Here is a 9,936-nt window from a genome sequence, read left to right as displayed (position 1 = left end):
GAATGGCGTACAACTATGGATAATCAAATCAATGCCCTCATCAGAAATGACACATATTCGATAGTTCCTTTAAACCTGGCATGAATGTAGTTGTCTCAAAGTGGGTTTATCGAGTAAAACAAAAATCTGACGGGACTATTGATAAATGTAAGGCTCGGCTGGTGGCAAAAGGTTTTAATCAACAGGAAGGGGTTGATTATGGAGAAACCTTTAATCCTGTTATAAAACCATGTATTATACGTCTGGTTCTTTCTATTGCTGTCATGAACAAGTGGCCATTGAAGCAGCTAGATGTTGAGAATGCTTTCCTCCATGGTACTCTGGATGAGGAGGTATATATGAAACAACCGGCAGGGTATGTAGATGCTAATCGTCCAACTCATGTGTGTAAACTGCATAAGTCATTATATGGGTTAAAGCAGGCTCCACGTGCATGGTTTTCACGGCTCAGTAACTATCTGATGACACTTGGTTTTAAAGGTTCAGTTGCAGACACATCCTTGTTTGTCTGTAAAACCAAGCTTTCAGTTACTTATGTGTTGATTTATGTGGATGACATTATTGTCACAGGGTCGGACTCTTCACGGGTTGCTCAGCTCATTCAAGACCTAAGTAGGGAGTTTGCAATAAAAGACATGGGGGACCTTCATTTCTTTCTAGGTGTCGAGGTTATAAAGCAATCTGGTGGTATAATTCTCACTCAGCGAAAGTATATAACAGATATCCTAAAACACACTAAATTGGATGGGGTAAAACCGGTGACGAGTCCAATGTCTTCTAGCTTAAAATTAAGGCAGACGGGCAGTGAAAAGTTTGCAGACTGCACCTTATATCACAGCGTTGTTGGTGCTCTTCAATACCTCCATCTCACCAGGCCTGACATTTCTGTTGCTGTAAATAAGGTATGCCAGTATATGCAGAATCCTTATGTTGAACATTGGGAACAAGTAAAATGTATTCTTCGATATCTGAAGCACACCGTAGATTATGGTCTTCATATTCGTCCTTCACGGGACTTTTCTTTGCATGGTTACTCGGATGCTGATTGGGCTGGTTGCCTAGATGACTGTAGATCCACTAGTGGTTATGGTATTTACATTGGTGGCAATCTGATTTCGTGGAGTGCCAGAAAACAAAAGACGGTCAGTAAATCCAGCACTGAAGCTGAATATCGGGGCATTGCCATTGCAAAATCTGAAATTATCTGGATTGAGTCTTTGCTTCGTGAACTTGGAATTCCTATCTCGCCTCCGGTACTGTGGTGTGATAATTTGGGTGCTACATACCTTACAGCTAATCCTGTGTTTCATGCTCGTACAAAGCATATCGAGATAGATTACCATTTTCTGAGAGAAAGGGTGGCTAGCAAACGTTTGATAGTGCAGTTCATCAGTTCACGGGATCAAATAGATGACATTTTTACTAAGGGGCTACCTTCACCAAGATTTCAATTTTTACTTGGCAAGTTGCACTCCCCCTCAACTTGAGTACAACTTGAGGGGGAGTGTTAGAGATAGAGACTCATCTGCTGAAGACTCTCAACCAAAACAGCTAGCATTCCGTGTATGAAGGAATGACCGAGTATTTTGCATCTTGATTAGTCTTACGGATCTTTAGTTTTCAGTTGAATCTAGCGTCTGTAACTCATGAATAGGTTGATAAGTTATAACAACCTTTGTACTCTCTGATATAAATAACAAGTAGACTCCACATTTCTAAGTGTGGAAGCCTTTCACCAAAACTCAAATCCTAACTAAAATTATTGTTGAAAGCGATTCTAGTTATACAGTTGGCTTATGTTCTTAACGTTGTGACACTCCATGGTTTTTTGGTAACCTTGTTAATGATATTTTGGAGATCCATAAGGACTTTGATAGTATGTTTTATAGTGGGAATTGGATAATTACCCTTTATGTTGATGGTCCTTCATAAATATCCTTTTCATCCATAATTATGAACGATTTTTTGGGGACCATGGTTCTATTTGCGACTAAACCGAACGTTTTGCGACGTAACCGAACTAAAAGTTCGGCCAAGACTTGTTTTTTGCAACGTAATCGAACTTTTTTCTAGAAAAAAATACCTCCATTAAACCTCTCAGCAACTTCCATTTTCAACTCATTTTGATGATTACCTCTCATTTATTCAACCAAAAGCGAATGACAAGTAATGGATTTGTGAGAATACCTTTGTTAATGTTTTAAATTAAGCTATATATATAGAGTGGTGGTGGTTGGTGGTGGTGGTAATCGGAGGTGGTGGTGATAATCGGAGGTGATGGTGGTGATAATCGGAGGTGGTGGTGGTAATCGATAATTGGTGGTGATGATAATCGGAGGTGGTGGTGGTGGTGATCGGCGGTGGTGGGCGGTGGTGGTGGTGATAATCGGTGGTTAGTGATGGTGATAATCGACGGTGGTGGTAATCGGTGGTGGTGGTTATATATATATAAGTGGTTATTAAGTTAATTTTAAATATAATTATAGGGAAGGTGGCATAATAAAATCACCATCTCCTCAAACAAAATTAATGGTCCCTAAAAAATCATTCATAATTATACCCCATGCCTTTTAGAATAAACTGATTTTATTTATAATACCACAAACACCCTCGTCATATTCCTTGTCTAAAGGAAAATCCATCATTTCCCTTTTTTATTTCAGATCTAAATTCTTTTGTCTCTTCTCCTCTTCCAGCCATCACATCCGCCATCGCCGTCTTTTTCCATCTCCTTTCTGCCGGACATGATGGTGATAATGGTGGTAGTAGCGGAAGATATCAAATCTTATTAGTTAATCTGTCCAAATGATTTTTCTTATTAGATTCAGACATTTCTGTTACATTTGGTGATGATGGTGGTGGTGGATTGAGGAAGATATTAAATCATCGTTCCTTTAGATGATGGTGGTGGCGGCGGTAGCAGTGTATTATCTCTGTTCCATCAATTGATAACAGTGGTGTTGGTGGTGGTGATGGAGGAAAAAAGTAGTGAAGATGTTCGTGGTTATCGTTTTCTTATTTTATCCTGGCCAATTGAAATAGATTTCGTCTTCCAATTTCGACATCAACAATAGGAATTGAAGGTTCTGCTGTCGTGGTGATGATGGAGATGAAAAGAAGTTAAAATGATGGTGAGAGATTGTGGTGGTTTTTGTTGGAATGAAATTGGTAATGGAGGGATCAGAATAATGGTTGTGATCAGGTTGGATTAATGAAATTGGTGATGCAGATAGTGGTGGATGGAGGTTGAGTGTGATTGTTGGTGGTGGTGGTGGTGATGGTGAGATTGGAATGATAAATTGGTGATGGAGATAGTGTTGTCTTGTTAGAAGATTTGTGAATTACAGGAGCATATGTTCAGGGTCAGGTAATTTTTTTCAAATTTTTATCAAGGATTCTTCATTTCATTTAGAACTCTTTGGAGGGTATTTTAAGCAATCAAGGGATTTTTATTAGATGTTTATGTATTACTGTATAGATTTGGGATATCTGGTGATTAAATGTGTATCTTGTTATATATTGGATCAAAATTAGTTTTTTTGCAAACTAATGTCTGTTATTATTTAGGATCCTAAATTCCAGAAAAGCATGTACTAGAAATCTGTGTTTAACGGCCACATACCCTTTTACTGGAACATTACTAACATTACATTACATTTTCTTTTCTCTTTCTTTCAGTTTTCCATTTTGTTCATAAGGTAGTACAAAGAACAGCTAGAATTTCAGATAAGATTTTAGAATTTCATAAGACAAGATTGGTGGTGAGTATGCTTTCATTTTGCTTACATTTCAAGATTTTTTCATCTGATTTTTTCTCCCTGGATTCTAATGCAGAGAATAATACAAGGGAATTCCCACAAATATCAAAGGATAAAGAGATGCTTTAGTGTACCTATGCTGATAGTGTATTCCTTGTGCTTTTGAAACGCAAATTCGAAATTTCTTGGTTACTTGCTCAAAATTAGTAGTACTAGTATCCGAGTCCCATACTTGATGGCAGCGAGAATAACTAAGTGTGCTCTTCTAAGCTTGGTGCGGTAATGCCGCAATGATATTTGAATTGCAATTCAAAGCCATTGGTAGTGTGTGTGTGGGTGTGGTGTTGTAGATCCGCTTTCAAATATAATGGTCGAAAGAATGAAAACTTCAGTACCAAGATGTTCAATGGTTATTGTTGACAGACATTACAACATTGAAATGCAACGTAGATTGTAGTGATAATGTTTAATGCATATATGTGATTGCAGGTAGCACGCTGAAATGAGTTCTAGTAGCTGCGTTCTTGGTGAAGACATTGTATCGTTTGGTAACGGGAGTGCTCTTACTGACAAGCGTATGATCAATTATTCTTTTTCCTTGTGTTACTGTGGGATGAGAATTGGTGGCGACATGATGGTTCTTGGTACAATTAATCCTCTCTTTGAGACGGTCTTTTCTCATTCAGATGCTAATGGTAGGTACTATTTTATACTAATTTCTCCAGTAAGAGATAATAACTTGTTTATTTCCTACAAATACGTTTGATGCATCTCACACATTAGTCTTGGGATGGAAACAGTCTGTATTACAACATTAAACTAAGAAACTGCATGTTGGCCGAGATCAGCTGAAGGCAAACCCAAATGTCTTTAACAGGAAGCATGACACTGTCCCGGATTAGTGGTAATAAATTTGCTTACCTGCCTGCACCAGTGTTTGTTGCCGACTTGCTTGCGGAAAGCGTTGTGTCAGAACAATCTTTGAAATTTAGTTTTACAAAGTTCCTGTTTTTCTAAAAGTGTTTTTAAGGGAGGATCATTTTGGAAAGGCCTTCAACTGTGTAGTGAGGCTCAGCTAGAAAAACTCTTTTCCTCTCTCCTACAATGGCATTGAGAAAATAGCTTCAGGTTTTTTGTTTTTCTTCTTCTTCTTCTTTTGCATTTCCTTTGAAGCCTTCATGATTCCAATTGATAAGTTGAGAAATTGACAAAGGTCTGATCTAACACCAGTTTATCTTTGGTAAGAGATGATTACGGACTTTTTCAGCCACAGCGCAATGAAGAAAGATGTGCTCTGAACATTCAGGTTCAAGCCCACAAAGTGCCTGGAACGCTAGGCGAGGCACCAGGCCCCTAATACAATTATGAAACTGCCAAACACCCTATTGATTATGTTTCTTTAGTAACCAATGTAAGCACATGGATTTGGTTAAAGCCGAAAGCATCGGAATGGGGTCTTCGAAGCCACCATTGACGATAGCCCAACAAGCCGAGGTTGCCAGCAACAATGACATGGCAAGCCGAGGTCGCCAGCAACGATGACATGGCACATACGGGGTGCCCTCAAGAGATAATTAGTGATTGCCTAAATAACCCCAACTGTAATAGTACACGTGTACGGCTAATGACTAAAGACTTACTAAGAAAAGATATTAGGGTACACGTGTACAGCAGGCTTTGCCTATAACGAGATATAGAGAGAGCCTCTAGCGAGAGATAAAGCTTTTCAAAGAATTGTATTGTGTATTGGGATTAATCTCCTCACAACCTCATAACAATAGGGGGTGTTTCCATTTGGCGACTTCACTGGGAATAATCCTCAATACCACTACACAAACCCAAAATCATGGATTCGGGTACGTAACACAATCGTGCCTCCGAAAACAAGACATATCTACTAATCGACCATCTGATCACCAATTCGAATCAAATAGCATCTCTTGAGCACCAACAAAAAGAGCAAGAATCAGACACCATGTGCACCGAGGTAGAAACTGAAGTAGGATCCCCATTCAGAGCCGAAGAAGGAGGAGATCCAGAGGATAGAACCAGTACGTGCAGAATATGGGAAATTTTTTTCCAAGTTCTTTTGGGATCTTCATTTCACTAAACACCAACAGGAGATGGCCTGCATGCACATGTTAAACATCTTTTCTGGGGAAGTCCCACACAGATACCTTGAGAAACACTTTGAAGAAATCAAAGTTTGGAAACAGTATTTATGGTTTTTCAACAGTGAATATTTTGTTTATTCTCATTGATATATATAGTGAAGTTTACAACAAAATAGGTTACAACCAATAGAGATATTCTAGGAAAGAACTATATTTACGTAAGGCTAAGTTTAGGAAAGACCTAGTAAATTGGGAAACCTAGTAGACTAAGGAAATATAAGTAACAAGAATATATTTTCTCCAACACACTTTCCAAAAGAAATAACCTTTTCGGAAGAAGATAGAATGGCCGAAATTTGACACTTACGTCCCCTCTACATCACAGTATCGGTGGGAGAAAATACTTTAAATAGAGTTTTCGTAGACACCGGAGCTTCCCTGAATTTAATCTCTCAAAACACTCTTCATCTGCTACGTTTTCCCTCAAAGGCGATACAAGATTTTAGCAGGCAGAAGCGACGAACGATCGGAACAATACAGTTAGAAACCACCCTTGGCCCTATCAAAGCCATCGAACTTTTTCATGTCACTGAAGCAACACAAACGTGTCACATCATCCTAGGACAACCATGGTTAGGAAAACAGAGCAATACCATCCACAGATCATCAATGCATTAAATTCTTACACGGAGGTAAAGAATGGCGGGTTGCAACCACACGAAACCCATTCTCAAAGACGGAAAAGGATCTTTTCCCCGAAGCTGCCTTTTACGAACAACCAACCTCGATAGTTTCCGAAGACGGTTTTGGGAATGAACGACAGAATGAATGCGAGACAAGCAACTGTAAGAAACACTTTCAGAGTTGCACTCATCCAGACGGGAGGAAAATCTACCGTTATGTCAATAAAAAAGACACATCAACCGAAGATGAAGAAATAATGCATGCAATGGAGGATTTAACTATCAAGGAACACAAACACGCCTGGGAGCGACCAAACACCATCTCTAGCAAAAGTGCCGAACCAAGGATCCCTTTAAATATAGGGACTTCGGACAATCCCAAAATACTCCAGATAGGAAGTAATCTAAGGAAAGAAGAACGCCAGGAACTGGAGGACTTGCTGATAGAATTCCAGGATATCTTCGCCAGGAGGACATGCCCGGGTTAAACCCAAACCTTGTTATGCATGAACTCAAAATTTCACCATCAATAAAACCAGTTAAACAGCCACGCCGAAAGTTTTCCCACAAGATTGAAGCACAAATCAAAGAAGAAGTCTCTAGACTACTCAGAAGCCGCGTACATCAAACCCATACATCATCCGACATGGTTGTTGTACCAGTAGAAAAGAAGAACGACAAAATCCGATGCTGTGTAGACTTCCGAGATCTCAATCGGGCATGCCCAAAAGATGATTTTCCCCTCCCCCTTATTGATCTCTTGGTTGATTCAACTGACGACCATGAAATGTACTCCTTATTGGATGGTTATAGCGGATACAACCAAATCAGAATGAAAGATTCTGATGCACCTAAAACCGCATTCTCTGCACCAGTAGGAAATTTTTATTATGTCATCATGCCTTTCGGCGCCACATACCAAAGAGCCATGACGTTAATCTTTCATGACTTAAACCACAGAGAAATGAAAGTATACGTAGATGACGTAATCGTCAAAGCTAAGAAAATGAGAGTACCTTCGACGTGTACTCTCCAGATGCCGAAGCTACGGTTTGAAGATGAATCCAGCTAAGTACACTTTCGGGGTAACTTCGGGTAAAATCCCTTGGTTTAAGGTTACCAAATCTGGAATCGAATTAGATGACGATAAAGCAAAAGCTATTCTAACAATGTCGTCACCAAGAAGCAAAGATGAATTGCAAGCATTAATAGGGAAGATATCATATGCGCTTCGCTTTATCCCTGTTCTGGGTACCAGTATGGCAAGCCTTCTCCCAATGTTAAGAAAGGACGCTCACTGGTCCTGCGGCGAAGAGCAACAAGTGGCACTCGAAAAAATTAAAGAATGCTTAACCCACCCACATGTAATGCGACCGCCAATCCCTGGGGAACCTCTATACTTGTAAGTGGCAAACACGGACAAAGCAATAGGAGCAGTTCCTAGTACAAGATATGGGCAATGATAATTTATCTCCAATATATTACATTAGCAGAGCATTGCGAGAAGGGGAAAAGCGATACTCACCAGCGGAAAAAGCATGCCTCCCACTAATACTAGCAGCACAAAAGTTAAGACACTACATGCTTGCACACCAGACTATGTCGTAGCCTCGGGTAATCCAATCGCCTATTTCTCCACAACAACCATTCCATCAGGACGGATGGCCCGATGGTTAGTGCAGCTGTTCGAGATCTCCCTTCAACCCGCCAAACCAAGAGGAATCCGAGGACAGGCCATTACAGATTTATTGGTGGCTTTCCCTGGATGTGAAGCGTCATTATTACATACAGACATCCCAGGGGAAATCTCATCAGCGGTAGAAATCAAACCATGGATCTTGTATTTTGACGGCTCTTCTCATGGGTCTAATGGTGGAGCAGGAGTATTCTTGGTCACCCCAGATGACGAGTTGATGTCTAAAGCTTTCAAGCTCGATTTCCCGTGTACAAATAACACAGCCGAATACGAAAGTTTTCTCATCGGCCTCAAGATTGCCAGCGATCTCAATGTTAAACATTTAGAGGTAAAAGGTGATTCACATATACTCATACAACAAATTCTGGGGGAATTCAGTGTCAAGGAGCCGGCTCTCGCCGCATACAAAGATAAAGCTCAAAGACTAATAAAAGAGTTTGACATGGTATCACTCCCCCATATGGGAAGGATCACAAACAAGCATGCTGATGCGCCATCTATTTTGGCATCTAGCCTACAAATGTTACATTCAAACGAAGAAACCATTATTGTGACCAAAAACTCGATGCCTTCAACATGGTTTGAAGACTCATCTTTGAAGACTCGAATGACTGGAGACGCCCAATCCTACAATACTTCAGACAGCAACCCGAAGACCGTCAACTGCCATGGAAATCCCTGAGAAAATATAGGTACACATTTCATCTTCCGCCACGTGTCCACAAAGACACACGTGGAGGACATGCGGCTGAGAACATCAAGATATGATATCACACGTGGACAGCCAAGAGACGCGCCTTATCAAGATAGCGTCGCCACCCACCAGATCCAACGGTAGAGGGTCGAGGAAGATGAAAACACTAGAACACTGCGAAGCACTGAAGGATAACCCGAGATTCACTTTATCCTATCCCCAGAAAGATCTAAGGTCTACGGCTGGGGATAGTCAGACTGATGCAGACAAGACAGGGGAAGAGGACAACTGTCTACCGCGGACAGACATCTCAACTACCCGCATTAAATACCCTCAAACAACATACGTGTCAGTCAGCCTGTGGAGGAAGCGCAGATAGCACTGAATATTCAAACGGAACACGCAGAGAAGACCAAGAACACGAAGACCTATGCGTAAGCGGCACAAGACACAAGAGGATAAGGTTATAACGGGATTCAGAAGTGGACCCCATGTAACCACCCTATAAATACCCCTCTCTCCCAAGTGAAGAGGGGAGGAAAAGGAGGGAGAAACATTGAGAAGAGAATAGGAGAGAGACAGAGAAATAGAGAGTGTAAGTGAGGTTCCTCCTGCTACGCAGGCTTATATTAGTCTCAAAGTCATTCGACTATTTCGGTAATCCCCACCATATAATGAAAAACCCAATCCCGGAGACAGGGATCTGGGTGAGAATCATATAAGTTAATCGTTTCGTCTATGTTCATGCATATATACTTTATATATTCAATTCATTACTTACAACATATCATGTTTGTACATTTTATACTTCGTCCATTATTTATCTTATTGTATGAGCTAAGGACAATGATTGTAGTTGATGAGACGAGGAAGATTATTAGAACTCTGAGTCAAGGATTCGACATAACCAATCCGTTCCCTTCAGGCGCAGCCTGTTTATTGTATTGTCATGAGTCTGCACGCATTGTTTGTGAGTACTCAGATGACCTTG

General features: G+C 40.5%; 1 long non-coding RNA gene across 3 annotated transcripts; it reads left to right on the top strand.

Annotated features, from left to right (window-relative positions):
* The first annotated feature begins 2,627 nt into the window (after positions 1-2,627).
* On the top strand, positions 2,628-5,897 carry LOC113294909. 3 transcript variants are annotated; one of them, XR_003332738.1, is made up of 3 exons: positions 2,628-3,367; positions 3,835-4,886; positions 4,989-5,897. It is a non-coding gene; the product is annotated as an uncharacterized LOC113294909 (long non-coding RNA). The 3 variants fall into 3 exon arrangements; XR_003332739.1 differs by lacking the exon at positions 4,989-5,897 and having other exon boundaries at positions 3,835-4,453; positions 4,559-4,898; XR_003332737.1 differs by lacking the exon at positions 4,989-5,897 and having other exon boundaries at positions 3,835-4,898.
* Positions 5,898-9,936: the final 4,039 nt, after the last annotated feature.

Source organism: Papaver somniferum, chromosome 7 (assembly GCF_003573695.1).
Source record: "Papaver somniferum cultivar HN1 chromosome 7, ASM357369v1, whole genome shotgun sequence".
NCBI lineage: Eukaryota > Viridiplantae > Streptophyta > Magnoliopsida > Ranunculales > Papaveraceae > Papaver > Papaver somniferum.
The sequence above is the reverse complement of the archived record's forward strand: the minus strand, read 5'-3'. Positions and strand labels throughout refer to the sequence as shown.